The following is a 24,310-nucleotide window of genomic DNA, read 5'->3' as shown; positions in this document are numbered from 1 at the left end:
TTTGTTTTAATAGTCTCCTTGTCTTCTTCCCTGCCCGGGATATATGCCCTTCAGGTAGAAGGATGACAGGCTGAGAAGCAAGACTTAGGAGGAGGGTGCTCTCCGCACAACAGGGAGGGAAAGTTTGGTGTCTGTTTCCCCTGTTTTGAGAAAACCTAGAGTTTCTGGACATCTGTGCATCTGGGGCGGCGGGGGTGGTGGTGGCAGTTGTTTCCTGCCCTGCTTGGCTCTGCATCGCCAGGATGGACATCCCTAGGTCCGAGGGCCTGATACCCGGGCTCGAGCCCATTGGGTAGAGCTGACCCTTTCCAGATAAGCTGTGCACTTCTGAGCTTAGGAAGTAGGAATATCCTTGGAGGGCTTAACACTGAAGAAGTGAATTGTAGTTTCACCAAGCAAACCTAAGCTTGCATCCTGCTGTCTCCAGTAGGGGGGTTTCTTTAAAGGCTGCCCCCTCTTTTTCTCTCCTTCATGGTTTCAGGCACATCACTCCCCCCCCCTCAAAAGTGATAACTCTGCAAATTTCAAGGACAATGACTTGGCTTTGAGAAAGAGAAAGAGAGAGAGAGAGAGAGGCATTGCTTTTTTTTTTTTTTTTTGGCCAAGTTTGGAATTTGTTTAGAAAATGTGTGTCAACCTTCTGGAGTCAGGACTTTCCTGAGAAGCTTCGTGGTTTACAGAAGGCTCAGGTCCTGTGATTACCTGAATGGTTTGATCCCCAGAGAATCTTGCTGTCCTGCATGTCGAACCCTGGACCGCATGTCCCGCGCATGGCACCACATCAGCTGTTCTTTGCTGAGAACATGGTGCCAGGCCCCGTGCGCACATGTGTTACCTGCCCCCCTCCCCTGCCAGCCTCGACCCCAAACCACAGATTCCTGTTTGGATGAAGATGTGGTCTCCTACGCTGCCGCCTGCCCTGATGGGAGCCTCCTGCGGGCTAGCCTGGAGTACCCCTGGTACGAGGTAGTGCGCAGCATCCTGCTTGGGTATAGAGCCTTCCCCTCCTCAGGGGCACTCGCTGTGTTCTAGTGCTTTCTCTTCTCCCCTCTTGTAAGTTACTTCAACAAAAGATCCCATCCCACAATTTTGTAACCATCACAAAACACAAACCTACTCAATTTTGATCTTCGGAGTCACTCAATAATTTTTAACAGCCAGTCAAACCTGCTATTTAGATTAATGCATTCAGAACAGTGGCTCATTTACTGAGTGTTTTCTGGTTTTAAGTGACTGTTTTGATGTGGGAAGACAGCACTCGAGTGACGCCTGCTCTGGCACCTGCGCCCGTTAGGCAGGACGCACCCTGGCTGGCGGTAGCTTCCCTTGTTGGCTGTTCCACTGACAGATTTTCCCTCTTATTGATCAACAGATATTTATTGAATGTTTATTGTGTTTGATGCTGAGAACAGTAGTTAGCATCTCGCATTCCCTATGGACACGGGTCACCTCTCCAGGATGCAGCTTGAGTGTCGTGCAACATTTGGATCCGTGGGTTCCAGATTCTGGGGCGGGGTGGGTGGTCTGCCTCTACAGTCCTGTGACACTCCTGGGACTTAGAAGAGCTATGCTCAGTCCCCTTACCTCCCCTTCACACACTGTAGCCCTGTGTCACGAGCTTGCAGCTCAGGCTTTGTTGGCCAAGGCCTGGCTCTTCTGCCCCATCGGCTGGCCACCTAGTTTACTGAATGGAGACCAGAGTGGTAGGTCCACCCTGACAGATTTTCCTCCTCCTCGGGTCAGGGACTGTGGAGGTGTGTGCTTGCAGGTGGCACAGTACCCTGTGATGTTAAACATGCCACATTTCATTGTAAAACTGGGCAACTCGCATCTCTCCCATTTTGCCTGTGGTTCTTTTACCTCTTTGATGTCTTCCTTGTTCAGTGAAGCTCGTAACAAAGAGGTAAAAATTAAAACCAGAGGGAATTTAATAGTTAAGCCTGTAGTTACAACAATTCATTCTCTCATGGTTCTGGAGGTGAAAGGTCAGAAATCAAGGAGTCAGCAAGACTGTGTTCCTTCTGAAGGCTTTGGGGAGAATCCTTCTTTGACTCTTCCAGCCTGTGGTGGCTTCTGGAAATTCCCAGTGTACCCTGGCTTCTGACCGTGTCCCTCCAATCTGCCCCCCAGTCACATGGCCTTCTTCTCTGCATGTCTTCTCTGTGCCTGCATGTTGTCTCCTCTGGTTTGAAGCCACCCATCACTGGCTTTAGGAACCATCCTAATCTGATGACTTCACTGCAACGTAACCAGTTATATCTACAAAGGCCCTGTTTCTGAATAGATTCACGATGTAAAGTTCTAGGAGGATGTGAATTTGGGGGGGGGGCCTACTCTTCCCAGTGTAGGAGAAAATTATGCCTTATCATATGGGCAACAGCTTTTATTGAAGGTTGGTGGTAGAGAGGTAGCCTTCCATGAGTCATGTATATGCTCTGGATGCTTTGTAAATAGTAGATATTGGTAACCAACGTCTTGATTGTTGATAATGAATGACTAGCAGTACCATCTTGGCCATATGGTGGTTTGAGTGTGGCTGTTGCCAGTCCCACAGTGACAGGAAGGAATGGACCCGTCTTCATGGCCTTGTACTGACAGGTGGGTGTTTACTGCTCAGCTGTAGGAAGCCCACAAGTTTACCATCAGGGAGGGTGATACAAAAGAAGGATCCCCAAATAGCTTGTGCTCAAGAAAGTTGCAATGCTGTGATTCACTGAAACATCTTGAGATGCATAGAGGTCAGTAAATGAGTGGATCATTAGTCACATTGAGTGTTGTTTCCATGACATTCGATGACTGAATCACAAAATATTCCTCCCATTTGATTTGGGTTATCGTGTCTCATCTTTAGTCAGGAGGGCAGCTGCCATGTGCTGCACCCTCGGAGGCACCTTGAGCCGTGGAATCGTCCTGCAGTCGGGCCCGGAAGCCACAGGGCAAGTGCTAATGGAGCGGTCCTTGTGAGATTCTGTGGTGCAGGAGTGCAGGTGGTTCAGCAGGGGGCAGCCACTTCAAATGGAAGGTGGTGCTGAAGGGCAGAGGTCATGGCTGCTTGGGTCTCACCACCCTCTGCGTGGCTTCCCAGCCACTCCTGCCTGCTGCCAAGGTAGGTCTGTCCCTCATACTGTAGCTCTCACCCTTTCCTTCCCAGTGCTGTCTCTTCTCCCATGGAGGGGCCTCACTGCCAAGTACATGTCACTCTGCCTTGCAGTGGCTCTGGGTGCTGCTGTGTGGGGGTGCACCCTGGGGGGGCCACGCTGGGGCTGCCAGTGTGTGCAGGACAGACCTGGGGGCAGGGCCTGGGAGAGTGGTCCTGGGTGCATGGTGTCTGGGAGGGGAGAGGGGTCTTGGTGGACCCCTTTTTCTGAGGATGGTGTGGGTTTAAGGGCCGCTCAGGGACAACATAGGCCTTGCAAGCCTGCCAGTTTACCTCTGGCCAGATGTGTGTATCACCTCTGCATCAGGCGATCATTTGTTGCCTAGCTCCTGGTTGTGAGTAGTGGCCGTGTTCACAGAGACTTTTTTTTTTTTTTTTTAGATTTTATTTATTTATTCATGAGAGACACAGAGAGAGAGAGAGAGGCAGAGACACACACACAGAAAGAGGCAGAGACACAGGCAGAGGGAGAAGCAGGCTCCCTGCAAGGAGCCCGATGTGGGACTCGATCCCAGGACCGCAGGATCGCAACCTGGGCCAAAGGCAGACGCTCAGCCTCTGAGCCTCCCAGGTGCCCCATCGCAGTGATGTTTCTTAGCAGGTTCAATAGGAATAGCTGAGGAGCGTTCAGATTTAGAAGAATGACAAACACCCTATAGTTTCACCTACAACATAAATTGCCAATAACTGATCCTAAATTAGCCTAGGAGCCCCCAAAAGTTTCCTTTTTTTAATCCATGTTCTGTGTACACCATTCTCCTTTGAGTTTAACTTGAATGGTTTTGTCTTTTCTTAACATTATTAATGGGTCTTGGGTGCAGGCTCTTCAGGTGTGACACAATGTGTGACCCTGGAGGTGGCAGGGCTGGTGGAAAGAAGAGGGCTAGGACCGCACCATTCAGACCCCACGCAGCCTGGGAGCCGGAGCACAGAAAGGAAATCGTAATAAAACAAGACAGGGTAAGTTTCTGATAAATCAAGACTGTAGTGATCATGAGGCTCTATGTTGGGAAAGAGGCGGGTGGTGGAGCTCGTTGAGGCGGAGGAAGGAGTGCAGAGGCCAGGACTCAGGGCTACCTTGTCCCCGCTGGCCGATGGCCACGGGTGACCCCCAGGCCCGGTGCCCAGGTCCCATGTGGGAGGGCCCGGCGGGACCCATGGGGCGCCCTCGCGAGTCCTCGCTTGACGGAAGGAGGCCGAGCCTGCGTGGGTCAGAGCTTAGGGCCCCGCGGCCCGAGGCCTTCCCCTCTGCAGGCCTCTGTCGGGCTTGCTTCTAACAGCCGGAGGCCGCGCTCGGCTGTCCCTCGCTCCCATGGCCGCAGTGTGACCTTGGCCGCAGCGCCGGGGCCCCGGAGGCTCGCTTCTAACCTGCCCACGGCGACGGCGGCTAGTTAGGAAGGCCGGTCTGGGCCTCCTGGGCGTCGGCGAGGGAGGCTGAGAGAGCAGAGCTGCTCCGACCTCATCCTTTTCCAAGATTAACAGGCCAGCCCTGAATAGGGGAAAGCTCCCTCGACCTCCGTGTCCCATCCCCCACTCTCCCCACCTCCCCGTGTGTCTGTCCGGCCCGTCTGTCTCTCTTCGTCCCTACAGCCCGGGGCTGCGCACGCGTGCGCCTCTGCTAACACCAGAGGAGAGAATTCCTTTAAAAGTTAATGAAGGAGTTGCCGTGGAACCCTATTAGATTTTCCTTCCATTAAATGCCTGCTACAGACTTTTAATGGATGTTTTTAACTAGGCATTGTTATCGAAAGGACTATTGCACAAATTAAAACCAGGCCTACAATCTGTGAAGGGAAACCGGATTTACTTTTTGCCTTTAGGTGAAAGACGGTGGGGCAGGGAGGAGGTGAGTGTCACGCTGGTGCTGGGAGACGCGGGATCCAGGAAGGCAGCCAGGCCTACCCAGGGCTACGGAAATAAACGCTCACATGCTTTGCGGGGGTCTCTCTTTGTGGACTGAAGGCATTAGCCAGAACCCTGGATTTTTAGGGTGACGCCACAGTTAATTTTAGGCCATTATATTGATATTTAAAAGTCCTTCATAGCCTTCATGGTGCTGCCTTGTGCTCTCTTTTTAAACGTGTGAAGCTGCACTGGGAAGGGAAGGTTGGACTTGTCAGGCTTCCTCATCTAGACCTGAACTGTCTCCTCCCCATGACCGTAAGCCCACAGACTTTCTAGAACATCTGGACTTGCGGTCTCTTGTGTTATTCTGATTTATATATTTATCTCCGAGACTTGCCCCCTTTGGCCCTATACAGTCTGTTTCCTGAAACAACAGAATTTGTGTTCCAAGCTTGGGAAATTCTTGTCTCATCTGTGGATGTCGCAGGGAACAGCTCCTCCGATATGGGACTGTGACCGTCATTCCTGTCCTGTCATCAATGCTTCCTAATCATGTCACTCAGCCTATGACACCAGGTTCTATAAAGCTGTGTACCATTGTGTGAACCAGAACAGAAAAAAAGTTAGGTTTTCTTCTACAAGGTGTCCTGACTATTCTGTGTGTTGAGTCTCAGCTGGCCTTTGTCTCTGACTTCTATTACGACAGTTTTTGAAACAGAATCTGTGTCCTGGAGAGCTCCCCAGCCCATCCCTGTGAGCGTGTGCCCACATCCTCTCCACGCACCCGTCAGCCAGTCGGGCGTCCTTCCCTTAGAAGTATTCCACCAAGATGGGCGTTTCAAATTTTGCCTCCCTTAAACCAGACGTTTTGAAGAGAAAGTCCAACCCAGAGCATTTGTTAGTTGGGCATTTCCTGTGAAAGACTGGATCCAGGTCTCTGGCAGGAAGTCGGCTGAGATGCATGTAGTGTGCAGGGCTTTCTCTCTCTCTCTCTCTCTCTCTCTCTGCCTGTGGCAATGTGAAGAACACGTGCGTGTCACGTGGCAAAAGAAGAGGAAGCGCTGTGGCTTTCCTGGGGTGTCCCCTTCTCGCTTCAGGAATGTGGGGGTGATGTTGGGAGTCCCAGATCTCTGTTCAGACCCTGATGGGGCCTCACAGACTTCTGTGGTGTTGGTACACAGACCTGGATGGGGGTGTGTGTGTGTGTCTGTGTGTGTGAGTGTGTGTGAGAGAGAGAATGTGTCTTTCATCAGGTCCATCAAAATGTGCCCCGATGCAGACCTGCCCATCACTCGTTTGCCTGTGAGCTCAGAGCACACAATTAATGCTACCAGAATCTCTGATAGTAGATTTAATTTTATGAGCTGTATTATCCAGGCATACTAAGCCATTTAGATCATGTCCGAGTCACGGGGTTTAGAAGAGGTGATAGCTTTGATTCTTCGTGTGTGTGTGTGTGTGTGTGAGAGAGAGAGAGAGGAGGGGAATTAAAAACCCGTGGCCTTTTGTTCTTTTAGGCACAAAACGAGTTTAATTGAAAGAATAATTTGATCTGCTGCTGCTACAGCAGAAGAGCTTGAGATGTGGCAAATTTTCTCTCCTTTCCTCCAAACTCAAGAATTTAATGCTAGCAGGTGAAGTTCTGAAGGCTGCTATCAAGTATACAGAGACAATAACTGTCTTCAAAGTGGAATTTTGTCAATATTTTTTGCTGTGGGCCAAAGAACATTCACAGTAATGGAGTACTGAAGCTCTGCTTGGAGATGTTGCGGCGAGCAAGGGACCGGAGGATTTATTCCAAGTTTGAGGCCGCAGTAACTTGGCGGTATATGTGGCTTCTTCATAATCTTCGCTCCAGCAGATGGAGGCGCCCAGACACGGTGTCGTCGTCGGAGAGAGCATTGGGTGGCTGTGGCCGACCCCCCCACCTGGGCCCTTAGCTCCCAGTTTCTGTTCTGACCGTCACGTGAGCCCCATGCCTGCTCCCCACCTTCACCAGGTACCAGCATTTTCTGACGGATGAAGCGCGTGGCGTGGCGCAAGTGCTGGAAGTCTGCACTGTGGCTGTGACCTTGACCTCCTTTCTTGTTTTCGGAGCCACTTGGGAGGGCGGTGCGGCCTGCCGGCTCTCCTCCTCCGGGGCTGCCCAGGCCCGCTTCTCCCTGGCCGGCCGGGGCGCCGCGCCCGTGCTCCGGAGGATGATGCCCTTTCGCCTGGCTTCTGTGGGAAGTTGGTTGAATAGCAGATTGCACAACCCACAAGATCGAATGGCCTGTATGACTTAAAACAGATGTGAGGTTCAGTGCCCAGATTGCTCTGCCCCTTAAGTTATCTTACTCTGAAAAGAATCATCCTCTGAAATTTCATTTCGGGAAGCAACTTTTCCCTCCCGGTGTTTGTGAGAACCGGTGCCTGCATCGTTAGGGCTGTGCTGGGAAAGCAGCTTTCTGATACAGGGGTGATGCCATTTTTCTGTAATTTTGCTAATATTCTCTGTATTTAGTATAATTAGAGGAACAGAGGAGTAGCCACACACCCACGGAACAGTGAGACAACAGCTTTGTCCTTCTTTTGAAGTGTGAAAAATAGGGGTAACTTTATCATTAAATGTACTTGTTGCTGTGCTTATTTGAAATGTTTAGACTTTACAATTTTTTTTAAGCTTCCTGTTCATTTTAATGGAAAAGGGTGATAGCGAAGGATTTTATTTATTCAGAGCCACGGTGCAGACAAAGTGAAAGTAAACCCGAGGCTTCCGGTTGCATTTAAAATCCAGAAAAATAGAACTCTGTTTTCTAAGATAAAAAGATAAGGGCAGTAGTCAAATATGGTTTTTTTTTTGGGGGGGGAAGAATTTTTAAACAACAGAAACCACCTAGAACTAATTTTTTGAGGATAGATATAAAAATAGATGCCAGCTTACAAAAATTTTTCTAGCCCTGAAAAATATGCAACCCCCCCCCAGACAGACAGGACTTCCATCATGCTCATGGAGGGTCCGAATCATGGCTCATCACCGTATCAGTGGCTTTAAATGGCTGCATTCTTGTTCAAGTGTAAAATTCTTACTGGGAGTCCGACTGAATAATTCTGCTGGCTCTTAATGAAGCCTTTTTTTCCTTCAGAAATATCATGGCATGAAGTTTCATGTGGAATGTGATAGAAGCCTGTGAACCCCTAGGTCAGTGTAGAAAATAGTAGGTGTTTGTCTACATGTTTCTTTTATGCTCATCTTCACGTGTGTATTTCAGGCATTAATTCAGGATTGTTTAGGTACTCCTTTGTCATTACATGTAATTCAAAGATTATTTATTATGATGAGATAGGGTAAGTAATAATGAACTCAGAAATGTAGAAACTAAAAATATCCATTTATTTCTATAAATACAGTTGACAGTTAATTGGCCCATATTAATGGAGGATTGAAGTAAAAAAAATTTTAAAAACCCCACGAATTCTAAAAAAATGTATTTTTTCTCATCTAGAGTCCATTTTATATAGGAAGCTAGTGTCTCAATTAAATATGGTATATATATATTTATGTATATATTTACTTAATTATATTTTTCCTGTTAATAATGCGGTCGTATTGGTCTAGTGTCTCCAACTTCACAAACTGTCATAATTTAATTACTTTCTATAGCGTCTGCATTCCTTGCTAAGTCTTATGTGATCGATCAGGCTGAGAATTTCTTTGTAAACAGTTAAGAAATAACAGCAGGAGCAAGGATTCGGAAATCTGGTGCGTTAAGAAGCAGGTAGAGTCACACAGAAGTGGGCCTAAGGACAAGCCCTTTCTGTTTTGGAGGATGCACATGCTTTCCAGTGGGGAGGGGATCACGCCCATGCTTGCAGCTCCTTGAATGAGAGGGGCAGGGGACATCTGGGTAGGGGGCTCAGTGGCCGTGGATCCCTGCTGGCTCTGCTGCCGCCCTCCTTACTTCTCTCTTTGGACTCTCTTTGAGGGTGAAAGTTCACAGTCTTTTTGGCACCTGCCTTCCCCCACGTTCCAGATTTCCTGGATCTCCAGCTCTGGTTATGTGGCTTTTGTGCACGTCTCTGCAGGGGACTCCCCTCACCTCCCACATCCCCACATTTACTTGGTCACCAGTACTTAATGCTGGGAGAGCTGCTCAAATATCCCTCTCCAGGGTAGTCCGCCTGTAGCTCTGCCCACAGTGGTCCCCGGCAACATGGTCACAGAAAAGGTCAAGAATCCTGAGTTTCTTGCTACAACCCAGATGTGAGTCCTCCAGAGATTAGCATGTCCTGCCCAGGCCTCGGTTCCTCCATCTCTGAAGTGAAGGGGCAGGGATAGAAGCAGCTTTTGCTCTGCCCTGGGCCCTGCCCTGCGCTCCACCTGGGTCTCCTTCCTGCTCCTTCATCTATCAGTCACCAATCCCGGACTTCGCGTTTATACTCTGTTCCCTCGGAGCCCCCTACCCCGACTGGGTTCCTGCCACTTGAGGGGTCTTCCCCTCCTGCGCTGCTGGCAGTCCCCACCCACCTCTGTTCCCGGAGTCTGGCCCTGTTGTGCTCTGTCTTCCTTGCTGGTGTGAGGACAGCTTGGAATTGGAGCTGCCTTCCCTTTGCACCTCCACTGCCCAGCGTGGTGCCCAGCACACAGCAGACCCCGAGTACACTTTCAGTGAGTGACGGAGCGGATGGACAGCCAGCCAGCTGACGAATAAATGGATCATTCAGTCTTACCCATTCTTCTGCCAAGATCCCTCCTTCCTGGACACTGAGACAACAGTCCCTCAACGGAAGGGCCCGTAGAGCTCTTTGGTCTCCACAGAAGCCTTGGTCACCTTATGGCTCCAGGCTTAGCTCATCGCCAGAGTGTGAGTTCCTTAGTGAGCTTGTGCATCTTTGTATCAGAGATGACTTGTGACTAAATCACCAAATGGGGTGACTCAGAGTTACTAGCATATTGGAAGCATGCAGTTAGGGATGGGGAATGGAGGTGGGCTCCAGTGGGGTTCCTTCAGTGTATCACAAGCAGAATGAACCCAGGCAGGCTGGGTGGCTGAGGTGGCAGGTGAGGGACTGGGCACCCCTCACCCCCACCCTGGGGTGTCTCTTGAACATGCCCTGGATGTGGGAGTGTTTGCAGGGGAAGGGCCTCTGCACTTGAGTGTAGCAGTTCAAAACTTACAAGTCCTTCAGACCACCCTCTGTTTCCATTGTAGTCAGTCTTTTTGCATTCCCTTACTCTTACTGGCCATCTATTTTTTTTTCTTCTTTTTACTGGCAAAGCCCATTATTGTTAATTTATCTTTTTAATTTGAGAGACCATTATGGAGAATTAACTCCTATATTACTAAAAGTTTTTTCTTCTATGTGCAAGTGTTCATGTTATGTGGAAAATTTATAAAATACAGCTAAACAAACAAACCAAAAGGCATCATTCATGACTACCCAGATGTAGCTACTATGAACATCCTATCTAAAACTCTCTAGGATTTTTTGCCTCTACAGATATATATATATAAAATTTTTTTTAGCAGAAATGGGATAATGGTAGTATTTATCCACCATTTACTCACTAAATGGTGAATAGCTTTTTACACATTACTTTGTACATTTTCATGATGATTTCTTTTTTTTTTAATTTTTATTTATTTATGATAGGCACACAGTGAGAGAGAGAGAGGCAGAGACACAGGCAGAGGGAGAAGCAGGCTCCATGCACCGGGAGCCCGACGTGGGATTCGATCCCGGATCTCCAGGATCGCGCCCTGGGCCAAAGGCAGGCGCTAAACCGCTGCGCCACCCAGGGATCCCCATGATGATTTCTTTAATGAATTTTTTTTCTTTTGACTTGACATTGCTTGGTCAACCTTTGGTACCTATTGCAAACTTGTCCTCAAAATACATCAAGGTATCTTTTCATTTGCAGTGCATGGAGATGTTCATGCCTCTGAGCCATTGCCAACACAGGTATTTCTAGTCCTCTGCCAATCTAGTAGCTTTGAAATAGTATCCCCACATTGTTTTCATTTGCATATCTTGGGTTCCAAGTGAGGGTGAATGGTTTTCCATATATTTTTTTAGACAAATGTATTTATTAGAAAAAAATCCTTTTCAAATCAATTTTGCTCACCTTTGTTCAATTTTTCTATTGCTTTGTTTATTTTTTTATTGATTTCAAAAAGCTCTAATAAGGATGTTCAGTCCTCTTTCTAGTATCTCTATAGTAGCAAACCCTTTGGTTTGACATTAAAAATTAGTTTGTGGTGTTTTGTTTTGTTTGTTTTTTTTGTTTGTGGTGTTTTTGCCCTCTTCTATTACCTTTGGAGATTATGCAAGTGAGATATTTGTGTGTCTATATATATATAAAAACATATCTATATGATCTATATTATATATATATATAAGTTATGTATACAACCTGAACAGAGAAAAAGAAAATTTAAAATAGATGAAGCTTATTTGAAATCATATCCTCTAGAAATAACCAAAGTTGATATTTTGGTGTATATTCTTCTGGATCTTTTCCTATGCAAATATATACATATAAGTATTTTACATGTATTTTTACCAAAGTGATTTCTTCCTACATATTTTGTTTTATAGCTTTTTATCGCATAACATTTACCATGTGATACAGACCTGCTTTGTCATTTTCAGTGCTTGTATAGCATCCCATTTTATTGACATGCACAGTTTAATTTAGAAATCAACCATTATTGGAAATTTCGTTCTTGCTCAGTTTCACAGATGTAAACAACTGTGTAATTAATATCTCTGTATGTATATCTTGGCAATAGTATCATCATTTCCTTGATAAATTCCCCGAAGTAGAATTACTAGGTCAAAGGTTTTGGCTGTTTTAAATTATTTTGGTACATATACTGCCAACTGGCCTTCTGGGAAGGCTGTGTACATTTCCAGCCCCACCAGCACTATGTGTTTCCTTGGGTTATGGCATTTTTTTTGATGGACTGAGTTATTTTTATGTAGTTTAACTGGTCCTTTCCTGCATAGTTTCTGCCTTGAAGTAATGCTTAAAAGGCGTTTTCCAACCTTTAGGATTATGCAAATATTGTTTTATTGTCTTATGGTAATTTTATGATTTATTTTTTTATATTTAAATATTTGGTATATCTTTAATTTTGGCACATAGTGTGATGTGAGCATCCGACTTTATTATTTGTTTTCAAATAGCCAGTTTTCCTAGCCTTGTGTATTGAATGAAGTGTCCTCTCTACACAGAATTCTCCTGCAGATGCTCCTGCATTGTCTGCGGAGTTCTTGCATATATTTGGGGCTGTCTCTTCAGCTTTCCCCGTGATTTCCACGAATAGTCTGTTTAGCCCTGATTTGTACTCCCCCCCCCGTTTTAATTATTGTGGCCATCTACTGTATTTTGAAATAATCTAAGAGCTTTCTATCCACTCCCTGTACTCCTCCCTCTTCTTTTTTCAAAGAGTGTTTTTCTCTTTCAATTCTTTTGTAGTAGATGAACTTTAGAACCATTTTTGTCAGCTTAAAAAAATAATACTTCAGGTAGTGGGATGGGAATGATTTTCGATTTAGAAATTAACTCAGGAAAATAGCATCTTTGTGTTTGTAGTTTCCCATTCTAAAAATAAAAGTGATAAATTTTCAAATTTATTCAAGTATTCCTTTTTTTTTTTTGTACTCTTATGAAGGTTTGTGGATTTTTCACATGGACCCTTGATACTGTCTCTTGTCCTTAGACTGTCTCCTAGGCTGTTCATTTGTTTAGTTTGGGTTGCTGTTCTCATGAATGGAGCTCCTTTTCTGTTGTATTGTAAGTGGGTATTATTGGGTATTGGAAAGCTGTTGGTTTTCGATAACTTTCTAGCCAGCTTTGTATGTTAGCACGTGCTGTTGTTTACCTTTGCATACAGTAGACCCATCCTAGATCTTAGTACTTTTTTATTGCTACCTTCTCTTGTGGTTTTTTATTTTAGAACAAAACAAAACAAAACACAGTAGCTCGTCAACACTGATAAGTTGATGGAGAATTTTTGGATTTTTTAAAGTCAAATATCAGTTGAGAAGGATGTCTTCAAGCATCTTCTGCACATAAATCACTGAGGATGAGAACGACCCGGGTGGTGTCGGTACGGGAAGCAGGGAGCAGAGATTTCCCTCGGCTGGTGGAGAGGCAGGCAGATAGTGGGACTATTTAGCCTGAAAAGGAAACCATCTTCATGTCTGTGAAGGCTGGCTATTTGAAAAGTGAAATCTTTTCAGAGTGAATTGGCAGGAAAAGGGGCTTAAACATGGTGAAATGGCGAGAAGGACTGTATTTGAATACAGTCCACCGCCCCCTGGAATAGGGAGTTAGGAAGGGAGGGAGAGGACCTGATTTTTAAAAACTGTGTTAATAATAATGAAATCTTTCTGATTCACTCACAGTCTTCGGTTTTAGGGATGGGCTTTGGCACATAGCTTCCAAATGTGCCACTTTGTAACATACAGATTTTTTTCAGTGTTATCTGGTGACAGTGAATAAATCTTTAAAAACTTACAAAATCACAGGGGTTTGCATTTGTGGTGTTTGTTTTTTTTTTTGTTGCTCATGCCTAATTCCTGCTGAATATCCTCAAAATCCTTTAGTGCCTGGGCCTGGGGGAACATCTGCTGAAATATTTATGCTTTTTGGGTAATCTCTCATGGTCATCTGTAACCTAATATAAAACACTTTTTCTTTTTTCATGATTCTCCTTGGTTTTAAGATGAAAATTAAATCTGGGTGTGTTATAGTCTGTAGTATAATTTAGAATGCACAGTTGTGTATTTGTTTAGTTTTTATAGTATGTTACATGTCCCTCCCTGTCACCTTGTCTCACCCCTACCTGTGGAAAGGGAATGCTCGCTGCTATGTGGGACTCCAGGAGGGTTTAATATGATCATATTATAAGTAAAGCTTTGAGACATTCATAACATATATGTGTATCATGTTTGAAACAGTAAAACTTTACTTATCTAGAAACCAATTAATTGCCATCTTTATTTTTCTGGGACAGAGTGAAGAATCAGAGGGTATAAAAGGACATCAGGCATCACAAGCCCATGTACCAAATTCATATATGTATTAATAGACAATATCTCTAGATCCTCACTCACCATTTAAATTTTATTTTTTTGTTACACACGGTTCTAATAGTCATGAATATCTGTTCTTCTAGGCCACCACAAATTAACAGTAGCAAATTGGAAGTTGAGAAGGCACACAGATAACAGTGAGAGGACCTAATAGTAAGGGAGAAAAAAAGGAGGGGGGAAACAAAACAAAACCCAAAACTGTTGTAAAAGAATGAGTTCATGAAAAACACAGCATTGCAGGCCACTTATTGGAAATGGAATCCTTCTCTGCCCCTTTGTGGTCATTACTGATTGTTCACAATTGTTATATGTCATTGTCAGAACAATTTTAATTGCGTACAATGTACTTTAAGTAATGTGGCAAAAGCAGGTCCATTTTATGTAGATTTTCTAGTGCTTGAATATTTTTTATAAAATTCTGCTGTAAAGAGTAAACCTTCAACTATCCAGAAAGCCCTGCTTCCCCAAATAAGTCCTAAATACTTGTGGTTTTCAGTCAACAATGTATTTTAAACCATTGATAGGATAAATTTTTTATGTATTTTTTGGAAACACTTTTGAGTATAATTTGACAATGGTTAAGTCTGCTTTCTACATCTGTTTTAATGTATATATATATTTTTAAGTCGAATTGGCTGGAAACTATTTGGTTCTGTTCTTCTGACATGCCTATTTCCTTTCTTCCTCTCCCACCATCTGGGATGCTCTCTGATAGCTCCTTGGGAAGAGGGGGGCACCACTGTGTTGTTTTGGCACATGTGGGTCTGGCTGCACCCACATCTGCCCGTTCAGCCCATTCACCTCGTTTGTCATTTGTACTCTTAGTAGAGGTGGAGGTGAGGTGCTGGGTGTATGGCCCGAAAGAATTGGAGACAGTACTACCAAGATGTGGGAGTTTAACCACCAGGGTACCTTTAGCTCCCTTGGAAAAAATAAAACTGAATATAGGTAACATGCTATTTACACGTACATGTAACTTTTTTATTTTAGCCCATCTTTTTTCTTTCCTTTTTTCTGACATTGCTGGGGATACAGTATAAGCCAACTGCCCCTTCTTAAAAGGTAGAAATGAAATCTGACCTATGATACAGTATATAAAAATGATCTCAGGAAAATGCGACTTGCATTTTTTTGGTACCTATGTAAGGTCTAGTTTTTAACATTTCTAAGAAATAACTTTTCATTGAAAATAGCTGCCTGAGTTGCTCGATTGCTACTCAATGCAGTGGAACAGTTGCAGCGATCCTGCACTTACAAACACAGAAGTACCAAGTAGGCCGCCTTTTGTGTATCTTGCTTCTTGTGCTCAGGAGGAGACAGAGCTAATGAAGCAAAATAACATTTGAACTTCTGTCCTAGAAGAATGTCACAAGAACTATTTATTGCTCACTAAAGAAATTAAATTACTTAATGAAGGTGAATTATTAACTTAATTTATTAGGAATTTAATTTGGGAGCTATTTTCATAGGGATATTGGCCAAGGCATGAGCGATAACACTTTAATGCATAAAGACACTCAAATGACTTTAAATAGGCAACTAAGTGTATTTCAATAGAAACTGATATGTCTATGTTTCAAGTAATAGCAATCCCTCAAAAAAGACCTATTGTCAATATAACTAGGCAGTCGATAAGGAAGTATGATTCCTTGAAGGCAAATTCATTTTCAAAAGGTGTGTTGCTGATCATTGATAGGCATTGCGACATTACTATCTGTGAGGTTCCAGTTCTCGAACAATTGCAGAGCTGTTTCTCCTTGTGGCGTAGCTGTGCATTGGTCATATTGAGTCATTAAAGAGCAGAAATCAGACCAACTGATGTGTCTCAGGGTCTGGTCATAGCAGACAGGCTGGGTCCCAGAGACATCTGAACCATGGAACCTGTAGTAGGTCATGTGTCTGTGCGGTGATTCCAGATGCCAAATCAGATCTGCTTTTCTGGCCTCAAAATAAGGTGTGTTGTTGCTTTTACTAGATTGTTTCTACCTTCTCCTTTTAAAAATACAGATTTTTAAACCTGTGTGTGAATTAATGATTAGGATGAATTCCAGAACTGGTCACTTAAGGACAGTTTGCTGGAATCTTCTAGAAACATCACCCTGTATTCATTGTTTTTGTGATTTGTGAATTAGGTGGGAGAATTATGAGGAAAAAAATAAACATCTCATTCTCTAAGTAAACTGGTTGGTTTTTTTCTTTGAAATTTTTAGTGATTTTAGTAATTTCCATGGTTATATGCAGTATGAGATCTTTCTATAATTTCTAAAGCAGCACATCAAATGTAGGTAGAGAAAGCCACCAACAGTGCACATTTTCACCTACCCCTTTTCCACATACAAACAGAGCCAGTGAGGTCAGAAGAGTCATTTTTATGCTCGAAATTAAGACTTTTGCTTTATGTTGGAGCTGTGGCATTTCAGATGAAGTAATTTACTTATGACAGACTCACGGTGAGTTGCTGTTCTTCTAAAAATATCTAGATAACTTTATTTTACTGCCTATTTATCAGAAAATAGTGGTGATGTGTATTTATTGCCTCAGAGATGTATATGAAGTACCCGCTTACATCTGCATCCCTGATGAAAGGACCCAAACTGTTCTTTGTGGCAGTTTTCAAAGATTCAGTTAAACCACGTGACGAAATTGGCTTCAATCGGGAGATCATTAATGAACTAATCCCCTTCATTGACGGATCACTCAAGACCCCAAAGAGCATGTGATTTCTTGTGTTCTGCAGTAATGCATTTGAAACATTTACCAAAACTCTTAATGCACATAGAGACTGCTAAACTATCTGTAAGTAATGGACCATTTTTATTGCTGCTCTAAACCATGCTTCTCATCATGTGCCAAAAAGAAGCACACAGTTGAGTTGATGTTTGAGGATCTTGACTAGGAGTAAGCACAGGAAGTGAGAGTGCAGCAAGTGCTTCCTATGAGAAAATGTTTTTAAGGTTATTGGTTGAGGATGTTTAGTAAGTTACTCATCTAGGAAATTGTTCATTTAAAAAACTTGGTCTTACATTGCTTTCAAAGCTCTGTGTTAGCAGGAAAAAAGGGCTGGTATCTATAAGTAAAGGAATGAAAGTCTTTGCTTTTGATTCTGGACAATTTCTGTCTGATTTGGCGTCTCTATTGTAGAAAGAGGAATCCCAGAGCACCCCCAATCCTTGGTCAGACCTATATTCTCCATTCCTTAACTTCAAGGATTCAAACAACACACCTAATTTCAGTTGCTTTCTGCATGTTCCTTTGATCACAAATACTCACCTACCTCCTGAGACACGCTGTTGGCCTCAGTTTCTTTCTCTGTAAAATGATGGAATCGTGAGGAGTAAGTAATTTAAGATAGCTGAGGTGCTCAGAACTGGATCTGGCACACAGTGCTGTTGGAAGTGCCGGCTGCTGTCATCATTAATGGGGTCATCTGGAGAAAGCAGTGCACGAGACATTATTATTAGTGCAGGAATAGAGGAGGTGTTCTCTGAGCACGTGGAGGCAGCTTGCCCCTACTCATAGGACCTGCTTGCTCTTTAACACAAATGCAACACAAGGTGTCTGCAGGCTGATCATGGTGTGAGAACACTAGCATGGTGGCCCCTCAGCTGTGCTCCTCCATGATCAAAACTCGAGATGAATTGTTAGGATGAATTGATGGAGTGTGTGTGGTACACACTGACATGGTTCTCTCTGTGAGCCCCGCTCCCCCACTGACACATATTTTGTGTTGAAATAGTATGTCCATGGTGGACTAGCTAGTATCTGATACCCATCGGCACTTCATTCCCTCCAGCTGTAAGGAACATGTGTGTTCTGCACACGTATAGTGGAGGCTAGGCTAAACTGTGATGTTTGGTATATCAGTGGTATTGAATGCATCTTCAGATTATGATATTTTCAATTTAGGATGGATTTATCAGGATGTAACCCCATTGTAAGACAAAGAAAGATCTGTATATTCCATCCTATTGTAAAAATGCTGCTAAACTGATTTTATGACCCATTAATGAATTATAGCTATCAGTTAGAAAAACGTTCTGGAGATTCCATTTAGGATTTCCCTTCTTATCTGGGCTCACAGTGAAATTCAGAAAGGATCACTGTGCTAGCAACTCTTAGATGGTGGTGATAATGGTAATGATGATGGTGATGCTGGTGATGATGATGGTCATGATAGTGATAATGGTGATGGTGATGATTGTGATAATAGTGATGATGATGCTGGTAATGATGGTGGTGTTGGTGATGATGGTGGTGATGGTGATAATGGTCATGGTGGTGATAATGATGGTGATGGGTGAAGATGATGGTGATGATGGAGATGATGGTGATGATTGTAATGATGGTGATGGATGAAGATGATGATAGTGGTGATGCTGGTGATGCTCGTGATAATGATTGTCGATAATAGTGATGATGATGGTGGTGATGGTGATAGTAATGATTGTGATAATGGTGGTGGTGATGGGTGAAGATGATGGTGATGGTGATGATGGTGGTGATGGGTGAAGATCATGGCCATGGTGATGATGATGGTCAGGGTGATGATGGTCATGGTGATGGTGGTGATAGTGGTAGTGATGGTGGTGATGGTCATGGTGACAGTAATGATGGTGATGAGGATGATACCAGTGTCAGTGATGATGTTAGTGTCAGCTACTGCTTATCCACATGGTCTTACCTTATTTTTTAAATTCTAAAACAGTACATGCTTATTTTAAGTAATAAAGATCTAAAAAAGAATTTGCATTCATAATAAAAATGGTTAAAAAGTTATTAATTTTTCCCCTTCTCTCCCTTTCTATCTCCCCTCCCACAAAGGTAACCCAGAAAGACAGCCTGGTTCTGTTTTCTTCACCTTTCTCTCTGCTCATACATATGTGTGAAAACATATGTACCACATGTGGGGTTATCTTTATTCTCTGAAAAGTAGAATCATTTTTGTACAGTTTGACTTTCTCACTTAAAAATAAGTCATGATCATCACTCAGAGAGACGTCTTGGTCTATTTTTAGGCTGTATATGTTTCGAGGTATGGCTGCCCCACATTTGTTCAGCTTTTACCTTATTGGTGGATGTTCAGGCTGTTTCTGGTTGTGGACCATCCCAAATCATGCTGCTGGATATTTACATATGACTTGTCCTCCAGTAGGCTATTGGGAGGCCAAAGGGTTTGTGTCATTTGAATTGTCAAATTGCTTTCCAGAAGGGTGTCATTAACATCTATTACTGAGTATGTGATGTCCCAGGCTTTTTGTGAGCCTCTTAGTATGCTTGTGCCACTCGGGCCTCACAAAACTCTGTGCTTTGTAGATAGTTTCTTGCTTGTTCATCCTGGTAGAGTCCATGTGTGGAGGAAGGCAAGAGTGCATGCGTGCATGAGCACAGACCTCAGAGGGCTCCTCCTGTGTCCCGGCCCGGCTTCTTAGCCTGTGCTTCTCATGTGTCCTTGGTGTTGCTCATTAGGGTTTGAATTTGCTTCAACCATAAACGTTCCTTATACCTTCTTGACAAGGTAAGGATTTCTTCTGCCCTTGCCTTTTCCCTAGTCGTGGGTCTGCCACTGGCACAGCACTTCCAGCAGTTTGTCGTGCATGAAAACGAGTTGAAGGTGTCCTTCTCACATCCTACTTTTCAGTTCTGCGAAGACAAAGGCTGCCTCTCCATCGCGCATCTCTGCAGTGAATAACCTGCTGCCAAATCACTGCAGCTCAGTAAATGGCTTTAGAATATGCAGAAGAGCGTGAGCAGAATCTCCGTGTCCATGCTGTGGACAGAGTCTTCTCTTCCTGCTGTTTTCTCACGCCCTACTGCTATGGCTACGGTGCCCACCCTCTGTCCTGAGATGGAGAGGCATAGGCCAGCTGCTGACTCTCCCTCGAGAAGGCTTTGCGGAGGAAATAGTAGGGTGGGATTGGCAGCACCCCTGCTTTTGGTGCGAGCTCTTGTGGGTGCTGACCGGTCTTGCCTCAGGGCTGCCATCATTTGGCATTGGCCTGAAACAGTGCACGTCGTTGGATGCCCAGGTACCGCACACCGCACACCAGCCTACAGCTATAATGCATGCATGTGCCCAGGGAAGCCTTAATTTCCCAAGTTGAAGGGACCCAGGGCAGATGGGCTTCAGGTAACCTCATAGTTTCATACTGACTATCTATCAAATGTAATTGACCAAAATCGCCCAGTCGATTGAAAGTGTGCTTCCTTCTCCCTGTTGCCAATCTCAGCCTGGGTCTGCAGTTTCCTCTCTCTCTCTGACCTCATTTTCCAGCTGTCCTCGAAAGATTCTTTCCTGGAGGTCCTTAGCCGCTGGGTTGCTAAGGTGATGGGTGTTGCAACCCAGTTTATATGAGAATTTGGGGTATAAAGGAGGTAGAGAACTGCATCTGACAGAATGGCTGTGCAGTTAACTAACAAGCCCCACATCTCTGTGGCTTCAGGTACCTGGGATGACTCTCCCATCCAGGCCCCACATCCGACTCTGCATAGGCAGCACGTTGTCCCCAGTCAGGCCCTCAGCTGAGGCACCACCACCACCTAGACCATTGCTGGTCGCGTGGCAGGTGTGTTGGGTGGCATGCACACTAGCTCTACAGACTCCCTGGAAGGGACACAGAATCGCCTCTGCTCGTATTTCCTCAGCCGCCTCTCATCTCAAGGAGGCAGGGGAGGATGGGTCTGCAGTGTGCTTGGAAAAGAGGGACCTGAGTATTGGCCAACAACTTGCCATGGGGTGGAGGGGCTGCCACATAGAAGGCAGGGGAGATAGAACAGGGCAGCAGATTCTACACCTGCAAGGAAGATACTAAGTCTCATAAGAGATGAGCTGACTAATTCTGCCAAAAGAGAAGTTCCAAAAACACTTTGATTGATGGCAGCATCATTGTAACAAATTTATGGCCTCCTGGGTGAATCCTTTGAAGGACCACAGTCATCTCTCTACAGAAAGATGTTTTATAAAGAATGGTTGGAATATTTGTTGGCTCATACTGGCGTCTTTAATACATGGCCTGACCCCCTGCACCCGTTCCCATAAACCCTGACACAGATAGACATCCGGGGATGAGGACACCTCTGCCACCAGCAGGAGGAGCTGCCCCAGCCGACAGGTACTTCCCCACCTCCCCCAGGGCTGGAAGTCCCATTGTGGCTCTCTTCAAGACTTCTGGTTCTTTCCACCTTGTTGAAAACATAATTTCTCATTTCGTAGTTACATAACATATTCACTTCTTAACTGTGACTGATAAGAGGAAATGATAGTGTCCTTCTAATAGCTGCAGCCTTTCAATGCTGTGGGATCTTTGCCTGAAACGAAAAGCCAGACTTACGGGGATTTAAAATCAAATGAGAGTTTGGATATGGGGGATCATATTAGTTTCCATAGAGGGTGATTTTACAGATCGGCTTAATAATTGTGTAATAAATAAGCAAATAAATGGCTACAGCTCACGTGGGATTTGGCCCCCATTTGAACCAGACCCTTGAGGGAAACTGGCTAGTGTCCTCCACAGGAGGGGAAGCTGTGCCTTGCATCACTTCAGGGTACAGGGGGGAGGATATGGTCCCGAGGAGATGGTGGCCTCCAATCCAGTCAAGAGACGCAACACTGGGCCTCTAAAGCTTTCGTGTTTTAGAACTTGCACTGGGTTCCCAAATCTCCCTGATTTCTCAGAAAGCATTTGTGTGGTTCCTGAAAGTTTATGGGAGATTCTGGTTACCATCTACACTCTCCTTTTGTTGTACTATTAAAAAAAAAAAAATGGGCAGAGATGATGAAGTCAGGTAAGACTATTATATAGCATGATATTGAGTCAGATTAAATAAAATGCTTTTGTGTATTCTTTGATCCATTCAGCCAATCTTTATTGAGTCCCTCCTATATGCTAAGCACCATTGCAGGTGTTAAACAAGCTATGGCCCTACATGACATGGCACGATGTAACTTGTAGGGTTACGATAGAAACATAAATTGTCAAATTGCCTCTTGGCTAGGGCCATCTGGTACATCCAGTTGAGCTGGAGAGAGCTGGATTAGGCATTTATCTTGGCCTCGGAATTGACCCTGTTAGAAGAGAGCAAATGCAGCCTTCATATTCGGGTGGAAGCAAGGCCCTTCTCAGTTTCCAAGGGCCACACACTCCACAGCAGCCACGGCTCTGCTTACTCTGCTTTCTCTTGTCATCTCTCCTACCCTGCTCTGCCTTTGGAAGTCCTTTTAGGGCAGCTCAGTGTTTTATTTTTGAGAAGCTCCCCCCCTTTCCTCCTAGGAAGCAGAATCTCTTCCTTCCTGGAGTGGAAGGCACCGTTCCCTCCACTGCTTCGGCACACCACTGATCCACAGGGGCTCGATCACTTTCTTGCTCATCGTCTGTGCCCTGCGTGTTGCTTCTGCTGGCCCCCAAAAGACTCGAAGAACATTTTCAGGCTGGAATGGGTTTTATTTTTATTTTTATTTTTTTTAAAGATTCCATTTATTCATGAGAGACACAGAGACAGAGGCAGAGACATAGGCAGAGAAAGAAGCAGGCTCCATGTAGGGAGCCCGATGTGGGACCCGATCCCGAGACTCCAGGATCATGCCCTGGGCCGAAGGCAGACACTCAACCTCTGAGCCACCCAGGCGTCCCATGGAATGGGTTTTAAGGATCATCTGTTATACCCCTACCTTTCTCATAGATTAGGAGATGGAGACTTGGGGTAGCTTGTGGATACTGTTCAAGGTTTCCCAGTGATACCAGCTGTAGAAAGAATATGAGAGTTCAGTTTTCTGATTGCCAGTCCAGTGCCTTTTATGTGACACCATGCGACCTCCATAATCAATTCATTTATACTTGAGAAAGCTCCATACTGTTCGGTGTGCAAGTTCATTAAATATCTGAGTAAATATGTACCTTGCAGTCATATCTTAAAAAAAAATAAAGAGCACGAAGTCATTTGTCAGCAATATCATTTATCATTATCATTATCAAAGTAAGATTACTTCCATGTCACAATCAGATTTGTCTTTTATCACTTTGACTTAAGATGCTTTTCTGAGGGCTAGCAGGTGCTGGGACGGAGAAGGGGAGGGCCCACCATGAATGTTTCCATTCATGTTACTGGCTTTTTCACCCTCAACCCCTGCTGTTCTTTCTTGAACTCTTAGATACACAGTTCTGTTTTGTGTTAAATACCCCATAAATAAGTTATCAATAGTCAATATCTTCTTCTGACACCTTGTTGTGTATTTTACAAGTCCTTTTTCTTGCAAGCAAATGTTAGCATTTCTAACTCTTAATACAATGGAATAAATTGAAATAGGTATTTATCCATTGAGGACATGGTTTGCTGGAGTTATGGGCCAAGAAACAGTAACTGTGTTCAATATGTCTATGATTCTTGTTTGCATCTTGGCAACTAACCACAGAGATTGTGTTTTCTTTTTTTCTTTTTTTTTTTGTTGGTTGTGGTGTTTGTATCCATTTTCATATAGATACAGTAATTCAGTGTGAAGGAAAATCAGTGTTTTACCGAGCTGATTTGCATATGCATGTCAGATCTAGCTATGCCGTTTTTATGGCATTGAGGAAAACAAAATGACCTTTTACCAAGTTTTTGATTCTGGAAAATTCTGTGTTTTGAGTTTGGAGGGGAGGGGCTGCAGAGGAAAGGGAAGAAGCAATTGTTGATTTATATCGTAATGCCAGCAACAGTCAGGAACCTAAGATGCTTTTCAGCTATAATTGTATCTTTGCTCAAGGCTACTTTAGTTATACTACATTAAATTCCATTGTCAGTCAACTCTAGATTTCAAGGAGCTTATGCTGGGAACTGACCATACAATGGTCACAACCACCCTTTGTGTTTCTTCTCTTGTTGCAAAAATGCCGTGCTATTTTACACACTGATGATACTACATCGTGAGGATACATAATATCACTCATCGATAAGATTATGGTACAGAAATCAGAAATATGTGTCAGAACTGATCTAGCTCGCTATCCTCTTAAAGTCATTGGCTTTCATTGCAATTATTTTTCAAAAAGGAATCGAAAATAAAATGTCATTGTGAATAGCATATATCTGAAACGGATAGTTTACCCTTAACAGGAATAGTAAAATACACTACAGAAGCTTTCAGCTGGCTTCTATCAAAATAATTATCTTAGCAATTATCTCTGCCATTCAGTTAACTTTTACATGCGGATGGTGTTTCTGCGTCTTTGTGTTCATCAGCCTCGCGCT

General features: G+C 44.2%; 1 protein-coding gene and 1 long non-coding RNA gene across 2 annotated transcripts in view; both read left to right on the top strand.

Moving 5' to 3' along the window:
* TSHZ1 (teashirt zinc finger homeobox 1) overlaps window positions 1–24,310 on the top strand; it is a 76,300-nt gene that overhangs the window by 27,256 nt on the left and 24,734 nt on the right. The window lies entirely within an intron of this gene.
* On the top strand, window positions 1,866–16,266 carry LOC112643955 (uncharacterized). The gene is made up of 4 exons (XR_007411554.1): window positions 1,866–3,106; window positions 3,979–4,117; window positions 6,520–9,846; window positions 10,637–16,266. It is a non-coding gene; the product is annotated as an uncharacterized LOC112643955 (long non-coding RNA).

Source organism: Canis lupus, chromosome 1, assembly GCF_003254725.2.
Source record: "Canis lupus dingo isolate Sandy chromosome 1, ASM325472v2, whole genome shotgun sequence".
NCBI lineage: Eukaryota > Metazoa > Chordata > Mammalia > Carnivora > Canidae > Canis > Canis lupus.
This window is presented reverse-complemented; position numbering and strand designations above follow the sequence as displayed.